The sequence below is a fragment of the Quercus suber genome, unplaced genomic scaffold (genome assembly GCF_002906115.3).
Source record: "Quercus suber isolate HL8 unplaced genomic scaffold, Cork oak 2.0 scaffold_54, whole genome shotgun sequence".
In the NCBI taxonomy this organism is placed as follows: domain Eukaryota; kingdom Viridiplantae; phylum Streptophyta; class Magnoliopsida; order Fagales; family Fagaceae; genus Quercus; species Quercus suber.
The window spans coordinates 245,963-266,784 of record NW_027069519.1 but is presented as its reverse complement, the minus strand read 5'-3'; the positions used below and the strand labels follow the sequence as shown (position 1 = coordinate 266,784).

Here is a 20,822-nt window from a genome sequence, read left to right as displayed (position 1 = left end):
TGTAGTGTACTCTTTGTAGTAGGCTTTTTTACAATGTTAGATTGGGCTGCCTCCTGTGGTATTAAACCCAAGTGTTCTGAGTAAGGGAGTTGAGACCAGTCCAACTGCAACTCACTTTGTCTGGCTTGTGTACAAATTATGCCCCTTTTGCCAAGTTTTGATCACATACCCATGGCTGGCAAAGCTGCTACGAGGAAGTTATGGCAGGCAGATATAATAAAGATAACACAAGAAATACTAAACAGAATAAATAAAAGGAAGCAACAAGAAGCACCCCGTACATAAAAGTAACAAAAATAAATGGGGAAATAATAATAATGGGCTTCCTGAATCAAGGAAGGAAAAAATTAGTCTGCCACGCCAAGTAAGGCTACAAAGCTTGAAAGCGAGAAGGGAAACCACTTCCTCAATGCGAATAATCTCCCTAGGAAAAGAAATTAATTGCTTTGAGGGAATGGGCCTAAATGGTTTATGTTCAATGAGGATCCTTTTTCTTTGATAGAGAGCAGGGCTTTAGAGGGAGAGGAGGATCAACCTATTGGTGTATGCCTGCCATTCTAAGTTCTCTCTTTTTCCTTTGTTTTTCCCCTTCCTTTCTTAGTGCTTACTCCTGTCTTATAATTTTCTCCTAGAGATTCCTATTACCATGATCGTGATCCTCTGTGCATGGCAAGGGCCCCTTTTATAGTGCCTGCCATGATTGGTTTTTACTATTTTAGCCTTTAACTACTTTTGTCTGATATGGGTGTCCTTGCCGACCACTACTGATTCGTCAGTCGTTCAGCCATCACCATTTACCTGTGCTGGCTATGTCACTTCCCATTATTAGACAAAGAATGATATTTTGTTTGTTTGTCTGTCGTGGCCCTCCTACCTGTTATAGTGTAGGTGCTCTCTTTCTCTCTCTTTCTCTCTCTCTCTCTCTCTCTCTCTCTCTCTCTCTCTCTCTCTCTCTCTCTCTCTCTCTCTCTCTCTCTCTCTCTCTCTCTCTCATGGCATGCACCTATTGGTTCTAACTCATTCTTACTTCTTTTAGGCGGCATGTCATCACAGCAGGACATTTTCCCCAAAAGAGCCTGAACAGGAGACCTAGAATAGGTTTTCTCCTCTCCCTACCGCCAAACCATGCCCTCTTTACCTCTGACCTGTGACCTCACCACGTCCTGTATTGGCTGGGTACAGACTGGTGATGTCTGGTCCTTACGCGTGCTTCTTTTCTATGTGTGTTCAAAGCTTGCCTGCCGTTCATGCGTTTGCTGTGATCTGGAGGCTTGTCTGCACATTCTACTAGTCATTTTGGCTTCTTATGGCGTAGGCTGTTTTCTGATCTCCTATTCTCTATGCCTTGCTTCCTATGGGGGCTGGGCTTTCCCAAATTGTGGGCTTTCCTTCCTTCAGCCTATCCTTTTACTCTTTCCGTAGCCTTGCTATCATTTCCTGCCATACCATTCTGCTATTCTTGCTGTGGTGTTATTTGACCCAAGTCTGCTGGGCCTCTTTGGGCTTGTTGCTTATTCTTCTCTCAATGACTTAGTACAATCATTTGGGCTCTTTTTTTTTTTTGGTTACATTGCTTGCAAGCTCCTGTGTCTCATTTTCCTTTTGGGCATCCTTGGCCTATTTTACTTTCTTTGGGCATCCTCGGCCTTTTCTAATCTTATGTTCTCATGGGCTTTTACACTAACTCATTTGGGCTTCCTTGGCCCAATTACTTTATCTTTCATCATTGGGGCTCATGGACTTTCCATCAACCCCTTACTTTCTTTACTTTCATTACTCATATACTGCCCATAAGTTTGCTACTTCTCTCTTTTCGGGCTCCTTTAAACCCGTTTGCTTCCTCAAGGCCCATTTTTTTTATTTCATAGGCCTGTGATCCATTATTTCTGTCACTTGGGCTTAATGGTTTTTCTATCCACTTACTAACTCTTTTCTGCCCATGTTGCTGGGCTTCTTCTTTCTACTGGACTTTCCAAAATAAGCATCAATACTCTTTTATTTGCACTTTAAATTATGGACTAAAATAAAACTATTAGTATTCCATCCAAATTAAGCGTTTATTGTTCAATTATTTTATTTTTCATATCATTGATTTTGTGAATTTGTAATATTAAATTTTGGTCCAACGAATTAATTTATAATTTTTTTAAACTTTTTCTCTATATTTTTCTTATTAGTAAATCTTAAGAGGTTTTATCTACTATAGTGTACTCTATTCTTCTTCTTCTTCTTCTTCTTTTTTGGATACAATTGAATTTCAACATTTGACGTTCTCTTTATGATGATTACTCTTTATCATTAGGCTAAGATATCAATTGATTTCAATGTAGGTTGAATTTGAACCCCATTTCTTTCATTCGACGAGACAAATTTTATCAGTTAACTAGAGCCCATTCATAACCGTCAATTAAAGTACTGTTTTTATCACTAAATTGTATAAATAAGTATTGATAAGATTACATTTTACACATGCAACTTGTTTCTGTTTTCAGTAATTTTCTTACAAATTTTATCACAAAAATTTCTAAAAACTCCTCAATACGAATATACAGATGTGGTTACTTGGCCCTTCCTTATATTGCAATTCAGGCTTTGACCAAGTCAGTGCAAGGTGCAAACTAGACACCTTTATTAGAATTATGCGATTAAATAATTAAATTATCATTTCTCAATTGTTTACGTTTTTGGGTGGATTGGTAATTTAACATGGTATCAAAGCATGAGGTCCTAAGTTTGATTCTTGTTTTTTTTTCACTCTACATCATATTTAAAATCTCATGTGTTGGGTTTCACTTATTAAAAGAGAGTTTGAGCTCACACGTGAGGTGGAGTATTAAAATTAAATAATTAAATTTACTACTTCCCAATAGCTTAATTTTTTTAGAGAATTGGTAATTTAACACTTTTGAACATCCCTCTCGAACCTCTAGCCCTGGTGTAGTGAACTAAATAATGAGAAAATTTCATCAAAATCATTCATTTTGCAGAATATTATTTTATGATGATGTTTTGATGAAACTCGTTTTCGCAATACGTATAATTAGCATAGATGTGAAATCCATGCCCTTCAAACGTGGAAGATGACAAGTCATGACCCCAACCCAATTTAAATTCAAACCGCTAGAAATAGGGGTAACAATCCTCTTCTCATTTTATAAGGTACTTCTATAAATTTTATTGTTTTCCTTTCCTTTTTGTTTCTGATAAGTGTTCTCAACCATGTTAACTTGGCCAAAAAATTAACTACTTCGTCACTCGTAATTATTAGATTTTATACTTTATTTTCTGAACCAGTGATGGATGTTATTCTGCTGCTTCTGCAAAATTTATATGCAAAAAAAAACTAAGTGCATATAGTCATCAATGGTTTGATTTGACTAGTGTAAACCTGTTGTTTGGAAGATAATTTATTATGTTGTTTTTCTTTTCATAATTTCCTTATTTAACGTTATAGTAACTCTCATCGATTTCTACTATTTCAGCTGTTATTACTCTATATGTCATATTCAAGACTTGGAAAAAAAAAAAAAAAAAAAAAAAAAAAAAAAATTTTTGAGAGGATACTCAAGACTTGTTTTGATTTGATTAACATTTAAAACTTTATGAGATTGTGTGTTAGTGCATTGTAATTTCACTAGTACAGTCCTTTTTAATACAGTGCATACGCAATTAGTGCTTTTTTTTTAATTTCAAGTTGTGAAAAAGGATATCAGAACCAATCTGGTAGAATAATGTAGCTCATTAATAAAAGAAATCGAATCAAGATAAGGCAAGAAACTCGCCACCTATCCAAACCTCACTAAATGATTGTAAGAATTAACAAAAAGAAATCCCTATTCTCAAACGTCAAGACTGATTTGATTCAAAATAACACTTATTCTTTTTCAATCCATATATGATATTATGGACTTAAATAGACCAACTTTTGTTTTTTTTTTTTGAGAAGTCTTAAATAGACCAACTTGTAACATGAGTAATAAAAACTTATATTTTTAAGACAAGAACATTTAATAAAGCTCAAACACTTGATCAATTTATAATTCAAATCACAAAAAAATAATAAAATTGTTAATAAGACTAAGGAATTTTGAAAAAAAAAACAGTAGAAACTAAATAGATATAACTAAAAAAAAGAGAAATCAAGCGTCTTCAAATGTATTATGTCATCTTAGATATTTTATATTAAAATGGCCATAACTCACTCTATTAAACTCCAAATTATATATAGTTGGATGCGTTGAAAACTATAGAAATTGAGTTTTGCAATTTCAAATGTCTTGCTAACTTATAATGCTTTCATAATAACTCCATAATTAATTTTGAACACACACCTTCAACTTTTTTGAACTTAATTAATCCACTTGAATTTGCAAAAAAGAAAAGAAAAGATGACAGAGACATAATCTTTCATAATCTATTTCACAAATGCTGATATGGTAAATTTTGATTAAAACAACATTACTTTTACATGTATGAATTATTGTCACAATTTATAATAGCACGAATTACAACACCCCATCCTAACCATTGTGAAAAAAATAAATATCTTTAGACTTCCATAAGGTGGAATTTTGATATGACTTGGACCTCTAAAACAAACTCCAGTACCACCACAAACTCATGGGATAAGAAGCCAGACTTTCTTCAACACAAACCACATGTTTGAGCAAAAAAAAAAAAAACAAAAACAAAACAAAAAAACAAAACAAAACAAAACAAGAAGAAGAACAAGAACAAAAAGTCTTAACTCCATATCCTATTCTCAAATCTGAAACCCAATAGTTGGTTGCCATATGAAAGAATAAAGCTTTTTGAAAAAAAGAAGAGGTCCAGTCATACTGAGGTTGATTTCCCCACATGCATGGAACAGCAATTGCAGATGTGAAACCTACTGCGCTGAAAAAACAATAAGTTAAAGAAGTTTGATAGGCGGGGTCGATCGAGCATGACCTATTGGACAGACCTTCTTGGAGCATACTAATAACAATGTGAGAAGAAAAAAAAAAAGATATAGGATAATGAGTGTGGGAAGGTGAAAGGATGTAAATAAAGCGATACAACTTTTCTCCCATTCAATGACAACGTCTGATTCATATATTGGGGTATGGACATTTTTGAGCTCACGTTTTTCACGCTTTGAATACTGTCAATGACATAATACGTGGCACCCTGGCCTCTGTATCTCATGTCGAACTCTTTCTCACGTAGTGAAAGCAAAAGCAGAAAATATCTGTAGATTAGTTACATGGAATGATTACACTGTTTAAATAATTTTAGAAATTTTTTTATGGAAAAATATTTTTTGAAAAATACTAACTTTTTTTTTTTTTTTTACAGTTTTTTCAATTTTTCATAAACAGTGTCCTAAAATAGAAATCAGAAAATTTCTGAGATTGAAAGGCTGTGGAATCCAGAAGTTGCAAAGGTGAAGAACAAGAGAAGATGAGCGAGCTGGCTTTTTTATATCGTGTAGATTAAAACAGTGTTGTCAGCTCAAGTTTACTGTTTAGATTTCAAAACGGCGTCAAGCCTTAAGTGAAAGAATCCCTTTTAATTTTCTTATTTAAGTCATACAATTGCAGTTTTGAAGCTGAGCTGGAGTATAGCTGTTGGTTGCTGTTCTTCCTCTTTCATGTTCAACGTACACCTTGTTTCTCCAAAAAAATAAAAAAAATTGCAACTTACAGTTTGGGGTTAACTATTTGGAAAGGTATGTTGTAATAAGAAATGGTGATTTATGAACTGCGGTAAGCATTTGATAAAACTTGTTAAAAAGATTGTTTTTGCCAATTATGTGTTTGGATAACATTGGTATAAAGTGTTATTTCAGATACAAATTACAACAAAGAGCTTTTATTTTTTTTTTTTTTTAAGAAAGAACACTCCATGCTTTAGTTTTTTTTCCCCTCAAGTTGCATCTTAAGTTTTATTAATTATTAAGTTAATAATTAAGTTTTATTAATTAAGTTGTTGGGAGTACTCATTAGAGACGGAAGTCATAGGTTGAAACTATTTCTCAAAAGGATTATTAAATCAAATTGTTATTAATTGTTAAGGTAAAGTTCCTTGAAACAAGGGATAAGCTAGGAGGTGCATGCATGTACCAACCGATTAAGCTTCTAGACACTTGGCCAAAGTATAAGTTTTAACAAAAAAATTAATTTGGGTCAAACTTTATCATTTTAGTTTCAGAAATTTAAATTGTACCCCAACTAAAAGTCTAAACATTTGTATTTATCATATAAATTAAAGTAATTTTTTATTTTATTAAAATTAGTTACTTATTTTATAAGTTATTATTACTATTCATTTAATAATTCAGTTTTAATTATATTTTTAAATTTCTTTTGGTTTACCCATGAATCTTCATCAATTTGTGTACCGTATGGGAATAATACTAATATATCGATAACTTCATAGGAGAAATACATTAAAATTTCACAACACACAAACCATACTAGCCAATACATTTTAGTAAAAAAAAAAAGAAAAAATCCTAACCAATATATAAAAAATAGTCTAAAACAATTATATAAAAAACTATTATTAAGAGCCCACAAATTAATCGAGTTCTATTGTCATGAATAACTTTCATCTTTTCATTGTCTAGATTCTCTATATCTATATCTAATATAAAAGCAGAATGTTTGACTTTTTGTTAATTACTCCTTATTGCGTCATGTGACTATATAAATTTATACCACGTATACATTTAAAAATACCAAACAATTGTGTCTTTTCATTTTTCATTAAACACATTTTTGGTCAATAAACACATTTTTGTATATCTAATATGAAGTGTTATGAACTTTCAATATGCATCTTTTGATATATCCAATTTGAAGGGTTATAACCTTTCAATAGATATCTTTTGGTATATATATTACAACTTATCTTATATATACCTATGTATACAACACAAACTAAACTAGAGACGCAATATTCTGCCTCTTATTACATCCCACAAAAATTAATAAATAAAACAACAGTGTTTTCTTCTGCCTAATTATTAAAACTTGGTTCTATTTCTATCAATATCATTTTTTTTTAATGCATTTTTACTTACTACTCTAACTCAAAAATAATGATTTTTTTTTCCTGAAACTCATCCAGTAACTGTTCCTGTGCATCGCACAGGTTAACAACTAGTTCTCTTGATTGCTAATGCTCCCACCTTCACTGGCATTTTTGCCAAATTTATCTAAGTTATAATCCCACCTAGGCCTAACATCGTCTCTATCATGCATTCTTGTAATATTATCTAAGACTCATGTAACAACTACAATGTTTTGTTGGTCTTTAATATATATCATAACTTGACATTTTTTTCAAAATTATTCATCTATTCTTGCACATTCCAAAATTTCACTTTTAAGTACTATGTGAACATAGTTAAATCACTACACCAAAATTACTTTATTACATTAAGTGCTGGTGCAACAAAAAGTAATATTATTGTAATAGTAATTATCGCATCTATAATAATTAGTTATAATAATTTATAATTTTGTTCAGTTGCAATAGAAGCCTTAATACCTATTATTGCATTAGAAAATTTTCTTAAAATGAAGAAATTGCAAGTTGATCCAAATTATTTTTGCAACCTATACCTGTGACTATGAAAATCTAGAAGTGGTAACTTATTGTAACAAAGATATCATTGCAATAACCTAATAGTAATTGTTTTGTAATTTGCTACAATAACAAACACGAAGCAATAAATAATTACACTGAAGATATTATTGTAGTAACTTAACCCGAATTATTTTTGTCAATTTATTTCAATAAGATCCTGAAACAATAGTCTATTGTTATGCATGCAATATATTGAAATTATGCCTTATTTTGCAATTATATTTGCCAGCATTCTTAACACTGATGGGTGATGAAGTTGCTGTTTAAAAAATTAAGAAAAAAATTAAACAAGGTTATAGAAAGATGATTTTAGATGGAGGTTGAAATGTACAACCCTAGAGCTTTGCTCTTCTTTTTCAGGCATGTGAATTTGGTTGTTTTGTTCTTTCCTAGAATTTCATATATACACCTTCTAATCCCATATATTACACGTATAAATCACGAAGTTTTTATTTTTTTTTCAATTAGTGAACTAGCTATCATTGAACTCTAGTCCACAATAAACTATTGACTTAATTACAGGACAAAATTCTTCTTTTTCTTCAACCTACTTAATTAGGAATAATTTTATTTTTCTAAAAAAAAAAAGAATAATTTTATAAGTAAAAATATAGAGTGTAGTGTAGATCACATGAACATCTATCTCTCTAGTCTAGCCCGCCCCCTCGCCTCTTTTGTATAATTGTTCTACTCTCTCTTATGTTTTTTTTTTTTTTTTTTTTTAAATAGTACTTGTGAAAAAGTAATTAACTTAACTTTTGTATAATTGTTCTACTCTCTCTTATGTTTTTTTTTTTTTTTTTTTTTAAATAGTACTTGTGAAAAAGTAATTAACTTAATTTCATCATGTCTTAAAGGAATGGAGCAGGCACATGAAAGGAAAGAGCAAATGCAAGAACCAAGCAGTGAGAAACAACTTATGCTTTCTTATCCTCCTACTGACCCACAATCATATCCTTGGTTAGTAATATGTGATGGGTATGATAAAGAAAGACAAACTTTTTTCAGCATATCAAAAGATTATTTTCACACCAGAAACATTCCTGAGATGCGCAATAAACTAATATACACTAATTGTGATGGATGGTTGGTTGGCTGTGTACCTTATGTTTCTTAATGTTTTGTTGTTCAGCTAGTTTTTTATTTGATTCTCCTGATTGTGGTACATACTTATAATATTTCTGGATTATTGTTATAGTACAGAACATAAATTACAGAAGTGGCACATTTTAATTAGTGCCTCACTGAATTAGAACCATTCTCAATGCCTATTGCATATATGTGTACTAATGGCCTTCCGGCTTAGTGGCATGTCCACCTTTTTGGTGGTTCAATGTTTGGGGTTCAATCACTAGTAACTTTACCTATAAAAAAAAAGCCTATTTTTGCAACCAGAAGCTGCCCCATGCCCACTTTCTGTAATTGCTTTTGCATTATAATGACATTCTTATTTGCATTTTGTATAGGTTAAACTAAAGCAAGGGCTAAAAATTGCAATGAGCATTTCTAGTGAAGGGAATGGATATCTGCAAGTAGTCTAGAACATTTTTGTTTGTACTGATTTGAATGTTTGTTTAATATGTTCTTTTATGAGGATGTTGGTTGGAAATCGCCCTTTGGCTGCCCATGAAACAAAATTTTTCTCTCCTAAGGTGTACTTTGCTCATGATTGCTATGTAGGAAAAGCCGATTCTTGAAGCTTTACAATGACGATCAACCTTCTTGCTCTCTTGTCATAAGAACTTCGGTTGGGCTAGTATATCTTCTCGCATGTTTGTTAGAACCTTTTATGCCATCTTTTTTACTTAAGGTAATTTAACCTGCCAGTAGATCTCTCTAAAGCACTTAGGGCAATTCTAGTATTCTTTATCGTGAGTTAGCTAATATGGTTGTGCATGCTGACAATATTTGTATTGTTGGTTGTGTTGAAGGTACTTAAGCAGCTTAATTTGCCTCCTGATACTCCAATTTTGCTTGAAAAAGGAGCTATTGATAGGGTAAGCCGACCTTGGGAGATCCTACCTACTGGTCACAAAATTGGGACACCAGAGCCATTGTTTAAGGAATTGGTATAACTCTCCTACTTCTATGATTTGTTTTGTGAATTGTGATGGAGATTTTTTGTTTGGAATTGAGGGCTTTTTGATTCATTAGTAAAATCTGCTCAAGGCTTAAAACAAGATGTTGGGAGATAATTTCCTTTAAAGGAAAGTTAGATAGTGTCATTTCATTTGTACATATTCATTGTTTCCCTTGGATCATTTTGGAACTAAGAGAAGAGTTGAAGTTGGAGATAGTGTCACAATTACTCTGTTCATTTATGTCACTGGATTAGTAAAATATATTTGCACTTAACCCTCATCATTTGTCATTTGGCTAGGAATAAAAAAATAATAATAAAAAAAAAAAAAAGAAAAAAAAAAGAGGGGTTATAGCCGCATTTTTAAGATATGGCTGTAACTTTCCCCTATAGCCACTTTTTATAAACGCGGCTAGAGTGTGTTCTATAGCCACGTTTCTAAAAACGTGGCCGTTGGTCTTGGCCTATAGCCGCATTTGTAAAAACGCGGCTATAAACCCCTAAGCCTATAGTTACGGGTTTTAGGCCATGGCTGAAAACACGGCTATAGGCCGAATTGTCCCATAGCCATGTTTTTATAGCGCCTAAAAACATGGCTATAGGACTTTTTTTTGTAGTGTTTAATCAATGCATTTACCAGGTGTTTTCCAGCTTCAAGCCTCTTTTGGAGCTTCTTTTCAAACATGGCAATTTCGCCATCAAGTGCAACTAGCACTTTTGGCATTGTTGATGTTGATATAGCCATTGTAACAATGCCATCAAAGCACTACCATTAGGTGTGTCAAATGACAAAATTTCACATGAGGTATTTTAAACGCTAAAAGTTTTACCAATAATTAACAATAGAATTCTATCTTTGGAATGGTATGATACAAATGCTATTTCTTTTTTATTCATCTTTTCTCTCTTCTCAAACAAAATATCTCCTCATTCTTTCTCTCAACCACTCATTATTTCAATCCCTCTCTCTCTCTCTCTCTCTCTCTCTCTCTCTCTCTCTCTCTCTCTCTCTCTCTCTTTAGCAGGTGGGAAGGGGGGGGGGCACGTGGGAAGCTTTTTTTTTTTTTTTTGTTACCCTATAGCCGCGTTTTCGAAAAACGCGGCTATAGGTAACGTCACAAAAGGGTTCCTAACTACGTATGAAATATTTATTTTTCTAGAACTATAGCCGCGTTTTCTGAAAACGCGGCTATAGGTAACGTCACTAAAGGGTCAGTAAGCCGCGTTTTTTTATAAAACGCACCTTCAGGTAATTCGAATGGACTTGTAGCCGCGTTTTTGAAAAACGCAGCTATAGCTGACCTTTAGCTGCATTAGCTGCATTGTAAAACACGGCTAAATATTAGCTATAACCATGTTTTTTAGAAAACGCAGCTATAGGTCCCCTTTAAAAAAATTATTCGGCTTGACCTATAGCCGCGTTTTAAAAACGCAACTATAGGTTGGCTATAGCTGCGTTTTTTATAAACGCGGCTCAAAGTCTAGCCTGGAGCCACGTTTTTCATAAACGCGGCTTAAAGCCCAACCTAAAATGCAGCTTAAAACCGCGTTTTTTGTAGTGTATGTAGGAAAAGCCAATTCTGGAAGCTTTACAATGACGATCAACCTTCTTGCTCTCTTGTCATAAGAACTTCGGTTGGGCTAGTATATCTTCTCGCATGTTTGTTAGAACCTTTTATGCCATCTTTTTTACTTAAGGTAATTTAACCTGCCAGTAGATCTCTCTAAAGCACTTAGGGCAATTCTAGTATTCTTTATCATGAGTTAGCTAATATGGTTGTGCATGCTGACAATATTTTTATTGTTGGTTGTGTTGAAGGTACTTAAGCAGCTTAATTTGCCTCCTGATACTCCAATTTTGCTTGAAAGAGGAGATATTGATAGGGTAAGCCGACCTTGGGAGATCCTACCTACTGGTCACAAAATTAGGACACCAGAGCCATTGTTTAAGGAATTGGTATAACTCTCCTACTTCTATGATTTGTTTTGTGAATTGTTATGGAGATTTTTTGTTTGGAATTGAGGGCTTTTTGTTTCATTAGTAAAATCTGCTCAAGGCTTAAAATAAGATGTTGGGAGATAATTTCCTTTAAAGGAAAGTTAGATAGTGTCATTTCATTTGTACATATTCATTTTTTCCCTTGGATCATTTTGGAACTAAGAGAAGAGTTGAAGTTGGAGATAGTGTCACAATTACTCTGTTCATTTATGTCACTGGATTAGTAAAATATATTTGCACTTAACCCTCATCATTTGTCATTTGGCTAGGAATTAAAAAAAAAATAATAATAATAATAAAGAGCGGTTATAGCCGCGTTTTTAAGATATGGCTGTAGCTTTCCCCTATAGCCACTTTTTATAAACGCGGCTAGAGTATGTTCTATAGCCACGTTTCTAAAAACGCGGTCATTGGTCTTGGCCTATAGCTACATTTGTAAAAACGCGGCTATAAACCCCTGAGCCTATAGTTACGTGTTTTAGGCCACAGCTGAAAACACGACTATAGGCGAATTGTCCTATAGCCATGTTTTTAGGAGCTATAGCCGCATTTTAAAAACGCGGCTATAGGACTTTTTTTTGTAGTGTCTAATCAATGCATTTACCAGGTGTTTTCCAACTTCAAGCCTCTTTTGGAGCTTCTTTTCAAACATGGCAATTTCGCCATCAAGTGCAACTAGCACTTTTGGCATTGTTGATGCTGATATAGCCATTGTAACAATGCCATCAAAGCACTAGCATTAGGTGTGTCAAATGACAAAATTTTGACATTTGGCACACTAAACACCAACAAACCTCTCACATGAGGTATTTTAAACGCTAAAAGTTTTACCAATAATTAATAGTAGAATTCTATCTTTGGAATGGTATGATACAAATGCTATTTCTTTTTTATTCATCTTTTCTCTCTTCTCAAACAAAATATCTCCTTATTCTTTCTCTCAACCACTCATTATTTCAATCCCTCTCTCTCTCTGTATCTCTCTCTCTCTCTCTTGTTCTCCACTTCTCCTCTTCCACTTTTGTGAGCCAACACTCCAAATCCTCTCTACCATTTTTATCACTAAAATTCTAGAGCATCATCACTAATTTTTATCTCCATCTCCTTCACTGAATTTTTTTTTTTTTTTTTAATTTTATCTCCACCTCTCTCACTAATTTTTTATTTATTTTTATCTCCATCTTTGTTACCAATTTTGTTTTTTATCTCCATGTCCCTCACCAAATTTGGTGGTGGTGAATTGGGTGTTCTGTTTTCTTTCTTTTTTTTTTTTTCTTTTTTTTTTCTTTCTTTCTTTCTTTCTCCAGTGGTAGTGAGTTTCAAACATAAATAATGTGATTGTGATAACAAAACCACCTACACACACTTAAAAAAAAAAAAAAAAATGGTGGTTGTGGGTTTAAGTAGGGGTGGCAATTCATGTTTGCGGGTCGGTTTCGTGTTGTGTTGAGCCATTAGTATTCGGCTATATAGGTTGACTCAAACCTGACCTGTTTAGTAAACGTGTCAGGAATCCTTAACTCGAACACGACTTGTTTATTAAACAGGTAGACCCAACCCGACATTGTTTAACTCTTTTAATTAACAAGTCATGTAAAGTTCAATACAAATGACCCATTTAATAACCTATTTGATTAATAGGTCATACCAAACCTATAAAAATTTTATCAATTCCCATATATCTAAAATTAAAATACAACTACAACTATAAATATAGTAATAAACATATAAAAATAACCATTAATTTAGCAATAATATCAAAATAACTAATAATTTTATAAGTTAAATAGGTCAAAAGGGTTCGCATGTTGAACACGAACACAACCCGTTTATTAAACGGATTAACCATGTTAACCCGAATATGACTTGAACATGTTTAGCCTCAACCCATAACCTATTTATAAATGGGTTAGTTATATCAGGTTCGCAGGTCCTGTCAGATTTTGCCACCCCTAGGTTTGAGGTGATGATGGTGATGGTGTTTTGGTCTTTTGCTTCTGGTGGTGGTCAGTTTAGAGAGAGAGAGAGAGAGAGGTTTTGGGTTAAGAGAAATTAAATAATTTTTTATTGGTTATTTATATTATTTTAATGTGTTGTAATGTTAAAACAGAACATTTGATGTAAGGAAAATTAAATGATGGGGTAAAATAGATAAATTAAGTTTTGGTGTGCCAAATGGCATTTAGGATAGCACAGCTAATGTTAGTGCTCTTATGTAATGTACAAGCAGACACCACCAAATTCTGTTTAGTCATTTTAAAGAGAAAAAAGTTAGGACCAAAACAAATTACACAACTTTTGCCATAATTTGCCAAGTGATAAGTTGTGAGTGGTGAGCCTACACTTTTACCAATAATCAGAATTTGTCACATGGTAAGTTGTGTGTGTGTGTGTGTGTGTGTGTGTGTGTTTTTTTTTTTTTTTTTTTTTTTTTTTTTTTCTGTAGTCTTAGCATTGTTGTTATAAATTTTTCAATACATATAGAAAGAACAAAATACTATATGACAATTTAAAAAAAAAAAAAAAATCAAACAAGCCCATTTAAAAATTGGATTTGTACCTTAAAGTTTTGAGAAGTTTGAGGAATGATAGATAAGAGTAGGGAATGAAAACTTATAGCAAGAATGGAACAAAGGAAAAACATATGGCAATGTCTAAGTTATTGAGCTGAAACAAAGAGGTTTGATAGATTACAAAATAATTGCCAAAGATCACAATTCAGCCTTATTTTTTCAATTATTTTTGTCAATTATGCTCAGGGACTAGACCCAAGTGGGGGCACGGGCCCTCTTGGCCCAAAACAAAATCAGTAGGTAAATTTTTAGTAAAAAAAAAAAATTATACTTGGGCCCCATTGCTTTGTAGCTTAGGCCCCCTCCAAAATCATGAACCATTAACCCAGCCTATGTAAATCTTAAAAAAAAAAAATGTAAATCCAAATTTTATTAAAAAAAGAAATGAAAAAATGAATGGAAAAAGAAAAAGAAAAATAAAGAGACCTACAGACTAGAGAGTAGTCAAGACAGAGAAACTGAGAGGCGAGAGAGATCGAAAGGCCACTCACACTCACGCTGACACATGAGACTCATCTAGCTTCCCTGATACAGAACCAAATGGCCACACTAACGCCGCGACGTAAGACCCATCTTGCCACTAGTTGCTCAATCTGCCCAGCCCAGCTTCATTGCTCCAGCTTCACAATTCACAATTCACACTCAAGTATTTAATCTCTCCTTCAAAACCTAATATAATGTTAGTGAATCTCAGAATCTGTGCTTGTGATGTTTGTGTTTTTACAGATGAGTGATGGTGATTGTGAATTGAATATATGGCACTACAAAAAAAATGAGTTATAACAGTGGTCTTTTTTGTGGCACTTACAAAAAATGCTACTAAAGCGGGTTTATTGTAGTGGATTTTGAAATGCTACTATAAATCTCTTTTTAACAATGGTTTTTTTTGTAACTGCTACAATATACTCTTTTCTTTTTCTTTTTCTTTTTTTGTAACAGTTTTCCAGTTGCTACAATATACTTTATTTTTTGTGCTTCTATAGTTGTTTTCTAAATACAATTTTTTTTTTTTTTTGGTTGTGGTTTCCCAACTGCTACAATATACTTTATTTTTTGTGCTTCTACAAGTGTTTTCTAAATACAAAACTACAAAGTTTAGTCCTTTTTGTTTTGTTTTTGTTTTTTTTTTTTTTTTAAGACTCCAATGTAGAAAACTAATACCCTAATGACCAAAATACCCCTAAAATACTCAAAATGACACAAATACCCCTAGAAATAGAAAATGACCAAAATGTCTCCAGAATGTCCATAACTATAGAAATATTTTTAAAATTTACAAAATGAATAGTATACCCCTAGGCCTCCAAATTTACAAAATACATTAGGAATGATTAAAATGAACAAAAAAAAAATTCCTAAAATCACTAAATGATAAAAATACCCCCAAACCATAGTATTACTACTATTATCTATTGGTTTAAATTGTGAAGATGTTTATCCTCAACAATCTTAGCATGGTGTCAAACACCTATTGAGAAGACCATAATTTCCTAATTCATTTTAGTGACATGAAATACACACACACACACACACACACACACGCACACACACACGCACACGTGTGTGTGTTTGTGTGGGGGGGGGGGGAACTAACATTTTAGTTTTTATTATATGTGATTAGAAAGTTTACTAATAGAAAAAATATGTTTATTTTGTTATAGTAATTATTTTAAGTATAATGAAACTTTAATGTCATTTTTCTAAGATTTAAAAGAGAAACAATTGAGTTTTTTTATATGTGAGAAACAATTGGTTTGAAATATGGTGTTCTTGCTCAAATTAAGTTGTTTTTGCAACAATTGAAACAATGTCCAACAAAAAGGAAAAAAATAAATTTAGTTACACACAATCAAGAATGTAAAAAATTAATAATAATTAAAGGATATTGCATTCTTTTTAGTAGGCACGAAACATGCCTGTCTATATTAGTCACTATATCATGCAATTTTCAATTTGTAAACACACACACACATATATTGTAATCAAATCACTACAATATTCTTGCAGTCTTTCTATTTTGTATATAAAATAACTAAATATTACAAATTTTTTTTCCAGGAAAAATTATTGAAATAAATTTTTTTGTACATCGATTGTTAGGGTGGGAGATTTGAATCTTGGATGTCTCTATTGGAAATGTGCTTGCAAGTTAAACTACAAGATTCTTGGCTAAAATTATTGAAATATTGGAGAAAACTTAAGTTTCCCTGCACATCGTGTAGGAACACAGCTAGCATTGAAGAGCATAAATTCCACACTATTGAACCAGGAAGAGGAACAAATAGAGAAGTGAAAGCAATAGAAACAATTAAAGAGAGTTAAGGCAAAGCAATGGTTTGTGACTCTCTGTCTCAAAGAGTTTTTTTGGCTTTTTGCTAGTGTTTGGGTTTGTGAGTACAATTATATTATATATATATATAGAGAGAGAGAGAGAGAGAGAGAGAGAGAGAGAGAGAGAGAGAGAGAGAGAGAGAGAGAGAGAGAGTAAAGTCTGTAGAGATTAGAGTATATATTAGTGTTTGACTTAGGGACAGACCCAGGTGAGGGCCCAAGCCCCCCCCCCCCCCTTCCCTCCCTCCTCCCTCTTAGATAAAATTTTTTTAGTTTTATATATTTCATTTTTGTAATTCGGACCCCCTTCCAAAACCTTAGGCCCCCATTCTCCTCAATAAACCTAACTAGCCTTACTCAAATAGCAACTATCCAACCCAAAAACTTAACAAAAGCAATAAAAACATTAACAATGGTGATTGTATTTTAGCAAAAAAAAAAAAAAACTATTTTTACTACCAAAGAATCAAAAAATCATGTGTTATTGGAGAAGTTAAAGCTAAATTTTTTGCAACTACAGTAAACTAGTATAAATACTAGTTAACTGTAGTAAGTTGTTAAAAATAAAGTACAATATTTTATTAAAATTATATTTCTTCATTCAATTAAAAAACTCAAATTCTCTCACTTTCTTTATTATTTTAATAAGTTGTTTATATTATTTTAAATGAAGTGATAAAAAAAATAGAACATTTGATATTGAGTGCATTGTAAAGTGGGTGGTAAAATAAATAAGGGTAAAATATCATTTTCGTCCCTAAACTATCACAAAAGTTCGTTTTTCATCCCTAAACTTTCAAAAGTTCGTTTTTCGTCCCTGAACTATTACAAAGTTCGTTTTTCGTCCCTAAATTTTCAAAAGTTCTATTTTCGTCCCTAAACTTTTTCAAACGTATTGATTTTCGTCCCTCCGTCTAATGGAGTGCTGACGTGGCTTTGACAGTGTGCTGATGTGAGAGGGACGAAAATCAATACATTTGAAAAAGTTTAGGGACGAAAATAGAACTTTTGAAAGTTTAGGGACGAAAAACGAACTTTTGTGATAGTTCAGGGACGAAAAACGAACTTTTGAAAGTTTAGGGACGAAAAACGAACTTTTGTGATAGTTTAGGGATGAAAATGATATTTTACCCAATAAATAAAGTAATTTTTTAATGTGCTAAAAGCTAAAATTTTTTGCACCACCAGTGTGAATGCTCTAACTTAAAAATAAATAAATAAATAAATCCTAGCTAGCCTAGTATTAAAGAAAACATTATTTTACTTTTGTTTTTGTCTTTGTTGGTAAATGATTGCATCTTAATGTATTTAGAAATAACAATTTTGAGTATTTATAACTTTTTAATACTGTATGGATGCCTATTTGGAGTTTTTTTTTTTTTTTTTTTAATACTCCGGTCCCCACTAGCCTAAAATCCTGAGTCCGTCTCTGATTTGACTATTTGTTGTTTGGTAGTTGGGCAATAATAGGGACAAGTGACAAAAGGAAATGATTCAACTTTCAAGGAATAAAAATGGTAAAGTTAGGAAAAGTGTTTGCTGGTAGGGCATAATAAATTTATGGTGTTGGTAGTAGGACTGGTGAGTAACAAAATATGGAGACAAAGACAATGAAAAAGAGATAAAGGCAAATAATATAATATAATAAAATTGTCACTTTCGCCTATTGTTAACTCATAATGCAATAATAGTAATTTATGTCTTTTGTTAACTCATAGATGATATATTAAGAAACAATAGTGTTTTTTGTAAATTGTCACTTGCGCCTATTGTNCTGGTAGGGCATAATAAATTTATGGTGTTGGTAGTAGGACTGGGTGAGTAACAAAATATGGAGACAAAGACAATGAAAAAGAGATAAAGGCAAATAATATAATATAATAAAATTGTCACTTTCGCCTATTGTTAATCATAATGCAATAATAGTAATTTATGTCTTTTGTTAACTCATAGATGATATATTAAGAAACAATAGTGTTTTGTGTAAATTGTCACTTGCGCCTATTGTTAACTCATAGATAATGTATAAGAAACAATAGTTTTTGTTCTTTAGTTTTTGTTGATAGATGATTGCATCTTAATATATTAAGAAACAATGATTTTGTGTATTTGTCTTAGTTGATAGTTTATTAATACTATATGGATGCTTTTTGAAGTTTTTTTTTTTTTTTTTTTTTTTTTTTGCTTATCTCCACCCCTCCTAACTTGAAATCTTGGGTCCATCCCTAATTATGCTACAATCTATTTTAATCTAATGACAATAAATTATTGTTTCACGGCTCTTCTTGCAATAAATTGCAAATAATTGACAAAAAATTTGGGTTAAGTTATTGCAATGATATTTTCATTGTAATTATTTATTACTTCATATTTGTTATTGTAATAGATTAAACAATAATTCCTATAAGGTTTTTGTAATAATATCATCACTGCAATAGACTGTTATTTCAAAAAAATTGTTATAATATATTGCCAAAAAAAAAAAAAAACTGTTATTCATTTATTACTACAATTTTTTCGTTTTAAGTTATTGTAAGAAATTTTCCTAATCTAGCAAGCAAGATATTAAGGCTTCTATTGCAATGAAAAAATATAAGTTATTATGACTATTTTTTTTTTTTTTTATAACTAATTACTTCAATTCTTTAATCTTTGCAGTTTTTTAACAAAACATAATGTCAAATTATTACAATGCTGGCATCCTTAAATAAAAGACTTGCTTTGAACTACCCGGGGTCACAAAGGTCATCAACAGCATCCCCCCTTTCAAAAACAGCAGCTACCCCCATTACAAAGCCTATGCACATTGATATAACTCCAAAGCGGCAGTCTTTTCCATGATGCTTCATCTCATGCAATTGCATAGCAACACAGTCAGCGCCTGTAGCACGTCCATTCGCATTGAATTTTTCTAGATCAAGTTCCAGCTTGTTAGGGCAAGCTAAATTGGGATGCAAATGCCTCATTAATCTCAAAAAGGTCAATATCACTGAGCTCTAAACTGACAACCTTGACAGTAGCTGGAATTACAATGGCTGGGCCGATACCCATGATTGCAAGATCAACACCAATGGCAGTAAAAGTCCTAAATACACCAAGGATGAGAAGTCCCTTTAGCACTGCAATACTCTCTTCATGAGGAGAACAGACCCAGCGCTGTCACTCACTTGGCAAGAATTGCTAGCATTTGTACTCCCATCTTTAAAAACAGGCTGCAGCTCTGCTAGATCTGAAAATCCTAGATCTGTCTCTGATTTGATTATTTGTTGTTTGGTAGTTGGGCAATAATAGGGATAAGTGACAGAAAGAGGAATAGTGATTCAACTTTCAAGGAATAAAAATGGTAAAGTTAGGAAAAGTATTTGCTGGTAGTGCATAATAAATTTATAGTGTCGGTAGTAGGACTGGGTGAGTAACATAAATATGGAAACAAAGACAATGAAAAAGAGATAAAGGCAAATAATATAATATAATAAAATATCACACAAATTTAAGAAAATAAAATTGTCACTTGCGCCTATTGTTAACCCATAATGCAATAACTAGTAATTTATGTCTTTTGTTAACTCATAGATGATGTATTAAGAAAAAATAGTGTTTTGTGTAAATTGTCACTTGTGCCTATTGTTAACTCATAGATAATGAATTAAGAAACAATAGTGTTTTTTGCCTTTTGTTTTTATTGATAGATGATTGCATCTTAATATATTAAAAAAACAATGATTTTGTGCATTTGTCTTGGTTGATAGTTTGTTAATACTATATAGTTGCTCATTTCAAGTTTTTTTTTCTTGCTTATCTCCACCCCCTCTAACTTGAAATTCTGGGTCCGTCCCTGATTATGCTGCAATCTATTTTAATCTAATGACAATAAATTATTGTTTCACGGCTCTTATTGCAATAAATTGACAAAAAATTGGGTTAAGTTATTGCAACAATATTTTCATTGTAATTATTTATTACTTCATATTTGTCATTGTAATAGATTAAAAAATAATTCTTATAAGGTTTTTGTAATAATATCGTTGCTACAATAGACTGTTGTTTCAAAAAAAAAATTGTTATAATATATTATAAAAAAAATAACTGTTATTCATTTATTACTACAAATTTTTCATTTTAAGTTATTGGAAGAAATTTTCCTAATATAGCAAGCAAGATATTAAGGCTTCTATTGCAATAAAAGACTATAAGTTATTACGAC

General features: G+C 32.2%; 2 pseudogenes; both read right to left on the bottom strand.

Annotated features, from left to right (window-relative positions):
• LOC112004734 (protein SIEVE ELEMENT OCCLUSION B-like) overlaps positions 1 to 12,426 on the bottom strand; it is an 18,958-nt pseudogene extending 6,532 nt beyond the window's left edge.
• Positions 12,427 to 19,344: 6,918 nt separating this feature from the next.
• LOC112034840 (3-ketoacyl-CoA thiolase 1, peroxisomal-like) lies at positions 19,345 to 20,150 on the bottom strand (annotated as a pseudogene).
• Between the last annotated feature and the right edge of the window lie 672 nt (positions 20,151 to 20,822).